Source organism: Euphorbia lathyris, chromosome 4, assembly GCF_963576675.1.
Source record: "Euphorbia lathyris chromosome 4, ddEupLath1.1, whole genome shotgun sequence".
Classification (NCBI taxonomy): domain Eukaryota; kingdom Viridiplantae; phylum Streptophyta; class Magnoliopsida; order Malpighiales; family Euphorbiaceae; genus Euphorbia; species Euphorbia lathyris.
The window spans coordinates 60,810,652-60,817,570 of NC_088913.1; the positions used below are offsets into that span (position 1 = coordinate 60,810,652).

Sequence of the window (6,919 nt, forward strand, 5' to 3'; positions counted from 1 at the left end):
TTTTTTTTGTTTGTATCTGCAATATTAAGGAGCACATACATAATTAGTTAATTTATTAGTACTTCATATTCAATATGATTTCTTTTTTTTTTTTTTTTTGAATCAAAGAATTAATGAATTAATGGGCCATTAATTGGCAAGAATGTAATACATTTGAAGAAACATAACTCGGTAAAGAATTAAAGAATAACGGACAAGTGTTTAAACGTGCCGACTTTGCCATGGCATGAGCCGCCTCGTTAGCTTGTTTGTGGATCCACTTGACTGAGAATAGGTCATTTGTAAGAAGAATTTCCTTGCAGCACGAGATGAGGTCTCCAAATTCCGATTCGTCCCCATTCGAACCTTGTATCGCATCTATTACAAGTTTTGCATCAGATTCGAAGACCACCAACTGATGTTGCTGTTCCTGCGCCCAAAGCATTGCTTGCAGCAGCGCTTCAGCTTCCACCTCCTTCACCCGCGGGCAACACTGCAATTTTGCCGTTTTACCCGCCACAATCCTCCCTTCCGCATCTCGAACAATGATGCCGACGCCTGCTGCATTTTCAGCAGCAAAAATTGCTGCATCAACGCAGTATGATAGCTGATTAGGTGCCGGTTTATGCCACATTTTGCACGCCTGAACTGTCGGTTCCCTGTAGCTAGCATTACGCAGCAGTTTGGCTCGATTCCATTTCATTTCTCTTCATCTATGTTTTGTAATGTTAGGTTTATCAGGTGAGAGAGACTTGTCAATTATAAATTAGGCCTAATACACAAATAATCCCTGAACTTGTACAAATGTTGCAACTGCCCCTTCCAACTTTCAATTGTAACAACTTATCTCTCAAACTTGTCCAATTGTAAAACGTAACCCATCAAACTTGTCCAATTGTAAAACAGAACCCTAAATTGCTGACACGGACTGCAATTGAAGAAACACGTGAAATACAAAAGCTGCAAACGCTCGTGGAATGTGATAATCAAATCTTTGGACAAAAAAAAATCAGTATTTAAGTAACTAAATCCTCAATTCTTCAACTTATTCTTCAACTTCTTCTTATTCTTTTTGTTATTCCTATTCGTTTTTTTAGTGATTTCTTAATTCAAAGTTTTGAGATATTATGGGGGTGAAAATGTGTTTATGTGGAGAAATAGTTCCATTGAAGATTTCATGACGTGATACGAATCCGGGGAAACGTTTTTACGGTTGCTTCAAGTACTGGGTAAAAAAATCCCAATTTGGAGTTATGTTTTACAATTGGACAAGTTTGAGGGGTTATATTTTATAATTGGACAAGTTTGAGGGGTAAGTTGTTACAATTGAAAGTTGAGGGAGGCAGTTGCAATATTTGGACAAGTTCAGGGGGTTATTTGTGTATTAGGCCTATAAATTATTACTAAAAAGTGAAATAGAGAGGAGAGTGGACTTCTCAATAATGAAGAGAAAGTGAGACTTTTAGTGATTTGAGAAATAAAAATATCCCTAAGGGATTTCCTCGCTCTGATTGACTTCTAGTTTGAGAATAGAAAAGAGAGCCGTTAAAAGTCTAATTTACGAAAGTCATACAGGGTATGGAGCCATTATCGCTTCGGTATAGCATGACTTTAAGAAAAGGCTATTTACGGGGAATCTCATTTATTAGGCTCTCAAGTTAAATATTGAGGAGTTTGTGGTAGCATCTAATTCCAACAGTCTCTTAGATAAATAGGCTACAAAAGCATCTCTAAGACGCTCTTAGTCCATTCTTTAAAAATAATATAAAGAATTGACTCTTAGTCATTTAATGATTTAAGACATTAAAATACATGCCACATCCAACAATACTCGTCATATTTCACTCATTGTTTATTTTTTTATCATTAAAATTACTATGTATTGTTATATTTACCAATAATAAGAAGAGATAGACTCATCAATAATACATTATGAAGAAAAATAAAATAAGTACGGGATAAGGATGAGAGAGGAGCTCCTCAATAATAAGGAGGGAGTTGAGAGTCTTAGTCATATGAGAAGTCTCACAAAGGAGTCTTTTCGAGATGTTCTAACGTATTACATATATTATACTATTATGTTCTACTTTTAAAAAAATACAAGTGATCGAGGGAGTGATGCAGAGGGGGATTGAGAGAAAATGAAGTGATGATTTTAACCCTAAATCACCAAAGGTCAAGCTAAACTTAAGAAGATTTGTGAAAATCCCTAAATGGATTAAAAACCTTACAAAGACAATGATAAATTTATACTCACTTAACCTTAGTGTATAGAAGTTAAATAAAAATCCACACTTAAAATGCGAAAAAAATAAAGATAAATAAGTGAAATTACAACAAATAAAAATTAAGAGGACCAATCAAAATTTTTGGTCAAGAGAAAAGGACCAAAAGTGAAATTTTCCTCCCAAATGAGTTGAGCGAGCATGCCTAGCAATCAGCATGTCGCAACCGTGACATGCTTGAAGAGTCAATTGTCAGTTTTCTTTTTGCACCATGACTAGACGAAGGACGAGTAGATTAAAACAAAGAAGATACCAAACATGGGATGACCAACAATATGCGATTTACCATTAGCTTCAGAAGCATTGCCTCTCCTTCGGGCGTGTGGAATGCCTCTTTATTAGATATACCGATTTCATCCCATATGTCCACAGGCCATCAAAATCCTTGTGACGCGGGGTATACAACTGACCATTGTTATCTCGGTTTTGGGTACACGAAGGATCCAACATCGTAGCCAGGGTATATTCAATTTCGAGTTCCCTCATACTTCAGATAAATGGTCAAAAGCATCCTAGAAGATTACGAGTTTCAGACCTAGCAACCGATGCTAACCAGGTCAAACTCTTCCTTCCCCCAACACATCTTAAGGCACCCGCTTAACCAAAAGTCCAAACAGTCTCACATGATCACACATACTAGAGAAGGTGACTTGTTTACCCACGTCGAGATCTATCGAGATAAGATGGTCATCATTAGAGAAAATGAAGCTTTCCTTTGCAGATGCTTCTCCACTACCTTAACCAGACTCGTAAGGTACGAGCTCAAATGACTAGAAACTGGCCCTACACATCACTACACTTCCATTTGATGCCTATTTGATGCAGCGAAAATAAACAGACTTTCGTTCTAAACACTTGCTCGCGCACGAACAAAGCTTAAAACCGTCAACTATCGTTGAATCGCGCACGACTAACGAAAATTGGAAGAAAGAGAATAAACTCTGAAATTCTTATTAATCAATAACTGCCTTACATAAGGTGGAGGTCGAGCCTTTATATAGGCTGACAAAATAAAAACCTAATCCGAAACCTAAAAGGAAAAGGAAAACAACAAAAATAAGAAAAGTGCGCTAAAACACAAAAAGGCCGATTTGAGGCCCTAAACGACCTCGGATGGCTAAAAAACACGTCCACCATGGGTCCGTAGCCAACAAAATTAGGGTCCGAAATCGCTAAATTCCAACAACCCGTTTTATCTTCAAAATCTCAGTTTCGGGTCCGCTTTCTCCAAATAGTTTAAGGCCCGCTCCACTTCATCACTATTGTAATGATAATCGACTTTTCTCTTGAATTTTCAAAAATTTACGCGTTCTATCTTCATATATAAGGCTGTACATAATCAGTTAACCAATTCATCAACAATTTTTTTACGTGTTTGTTATCTTCATATATAAGGGTGTACTTTACTTCTTGTTATCTCTATTTTCATAGCTCTTTCTGAGTCCTTTCTAGGAGTACCTCGAAGACAGAACATAGCGTCAGAGAGGAGCTGGAGTCCGACAAACCCGTTCTGATGCCTAAATAAAAGGGTTGGAAGGGTCGAAGGTGATGAATTGCTTGTGAGATAATAATATTAACGTACTTTTAGGCTCTTTCATACCTGTCTATTTATAGTGTTTTTGCTAAATCTTTTTCTTCTAAACTTCTTCCATTATTAGGAATAATTTTCTATTAGGAGAAGTCTTTTGGTTCGTAAATAGTTGGCAAGATGATTTTCTTTTATGAGAAACGATTCCTGAAAGTCTGTTAGATTCGAGTGCTATTATTTTTCCACATGTCCGTATGATATCACTTCCTCATAAATAATTTTGATTATCCTACTTAATAACTAGTTAACATTTCATAATCATAAAAATAGCTTACCTGTACTAGTATTGATTGATAGTTAATTAATTAATACAAAAGAAGGTGTTAATTAATTAATAGTTTAGGCATATAATATACCCAGATAACCGTATATTAATGTAAAATAACGATAACTCAAAAGGTTGTTGCTTCTAAGCAAACATCTTTTCTAAAAACGACAATTTTGATGGCTTCAAACTCAAGTAATTAAATTAAATGTTTCTTTAAGTATCTTTCAACTTACGCTATAATTTTTCCCCAAAAGATAACCCCACCTCTAAATTAAATTCTAATTAACCAAACCAACATCTTAAACTACTTTTGTTGAAAACAAAGGCTTGGGTTCGTTATTATAATTCTATAATTCACTTAAAATTCAACCAATCAGATTGACTTTTTTTCCCACCCATTAAATTTCAATTTAGACTAATTAATTTATTAGTTTCTATATCTTGACAAAACACACTGTTTAGTCCCTGTATTTTCAAAAACACATGATAAAATTCCTAACCTTTTTCTCGATGAACTATTTAGTCCCTAACGTTTTTCTCGGTCAACTGTTTAGTCCCTGTCGTTAGACTCTCATGAAGATTTTGTTAGTCAATTTGGATTTGCGTTATTATTTTCATTTCCTTTAAACTCTAATGCATCTGAAATCAACTTTGAGTGTTCTTTTTCTTGATTTTCTTCTTAATCGTTCAAATTCTTAAGCACTGGGTCTGTTCTTTTTATTGTTCTCCATACAAATAGCTTTTTTTCTAAATTGGATTTCCTCTTCTAAAGTTTGAAGGTAAATAGTAAAGGGTAATTTAGTCATTTCCGAAGTCATAAACGGTAAAAAATCTAACAAACAGACGGAAAGACTAAACAGTTCACTGAGAAAAAGGTTAGGGACCTTACCATGTGTTTTTGAAAATACAGGAACTAAACAATATGTTTTATCAAAATATACAGACTAATAAATTAATTACCCTAAAAAAAATTAGTCTACGTCAGTGTAGGTATTTGCTTGCAAGAGTTGTCAAGAATCTAATAAAAGCAAGTGCTATAAATATACCAATTTAATTTGTTTAGTACTTGTCTTAATAAAGTATAGAGAAAATATTCCATATATAATATAAATAAAAGAGTTGAAACATAAAGAAAAGATAATCTTGTTTAGTCATATTGAAATGGCTCCAATAACAACAATCTTGTTGTTTCTGATATCTTCATTTCGTATTCTGACAGATCCAATAAATCTAGTATCGTTCAATGCAGTAGCTTATCGTGAAACTCCTTATTCAAGATTCGGTTATCCTCTCATTGATGTTTCCTTGATCCCTTGATCAAGATCAAGATCAAGATGCTGGTTAATTTCCATTATTAGGTGGGCTTCAAGCTTTCAATTTCTTGTTTTTTGTTTTGTTTAATTTATTACAAGTTCATGTTCTCTGAATATATATGAAGCAGAATGTCAATCTAAATTGAATGATTTCATTTATCTGCATCTAATTTTTGTAATGTTTGTTCAGATTTTCTTGTGTTTATTCTTAACTTACCATCACTTTAAAGAGGAAGAACAGAACCTCTTTCACTTTGAGCTCAAAGCTTCCATCACTTGAATGGATATGGATCTCTCTCTTTTTTATTTTATTTTTTGGTAATATTTACTCGTAAGTTATTTATACTCAGTGATAGATGGAGATTGAGAAAAAGAAGAGTGATGATTTTAATCCTAATTACAAAGATGAAGCTAACCATCCAAATTGATTAAGAACTTTAATTTTGTTCCTGAGAGAATTCCTAAAAATTTCATCAGGAATGTAATAGATGTACAGACTATCTCGTTAACGAAGCCCATGCTTCTCCACTTGGAGTTACGGTCCTCAATTAACCAGATCCCTGACCACATCCAATACATGTTATACAAAGACTCGTATAAAGGTGGATCCCAGGAATGATCGCTGTGTAGCTTGTTTTTTTTTTCGTGACTTTCTTTTTTGTTGTTCGCTTTTTAGGCATAAAGCCTTATTTTCTCTATGTGGTATTCAAAATTTGTAATTTGCTATTTGTGGTGTCATTTGGTAATATTTGTCTAATATTCATATATGATATTCAAATGAAAAGTTAAATGATTTGTTAATGTAATACATACACATACCAATTTATTTTAATTATTTTTTTATATAAATTTAATATGCGAATAAATAAAAAAATAATTTAAAATTTTTTTTTAAAGCAATTAGACAAATTAAATCTTACTAAATAATACTAAAGGGACAAATGATAAAATTTACAGCAAGAGCCATGGCTTTAATTTTTTTTTTTTTTACTTAACTTTCATATTTTAACAAAACTTTGTTTGTTTTCTTTACTTACTTTCATATTATACTGAAAAAACAATAAAAATAAATAAATAAAGATAATGGTCTTCTTAAACTGGATTGACCCATCTATCTAAGCCCATCTTACTTTAATTTTAGAGAAAATTATATTAAAATTAAGATTAAATTTTATTTTATATTTAACTAATTTTTATAGTTGTATTTCATCATCCCACATTTTTCTTATAAATATATTAAAATTCAATTACTAATTTATAATATTAAATCCTTTGTCTCCGTTCTTTGAGCCAAAATGATTATTTGGCTAAAAATAATCTTGATAAAAACTGTCAGGAACTCATGATTATTCCAAATTTAGTGAATTAAGTTCATAATATTTTATTTAGGTAAATTACACCCACGGTGAACTATATCTATTTTAACATTATAGTCACTGAATTTCGATTTTTAACAGTATGACCACTGAATTTTACACTTTTTAAC

At 32.8% G+C, this 6,919-nt stretch overlaps 1 long non-coding RNA gene across 1 annotated transcript; it reads left to right on the top strand.

Moving 5' to 3' along the window:
- The first annotated feature begins 5,204 nt into the window (after positions 1 to 5,204).
- Positions 5,205 to 6,226, top strand: LOC136226917 (uncharacterized). The gene is made up of 2 exons (XR_010687905.1): positions 5,205 to 5,478; positions 5,911 to 6,226. It is a non-coding gene; the product is annotated as an uncharacterized lncRNA (long non-coding RNA).
- Positions 6,227 to 6,919: the final 693 nt, after the last annotated feature.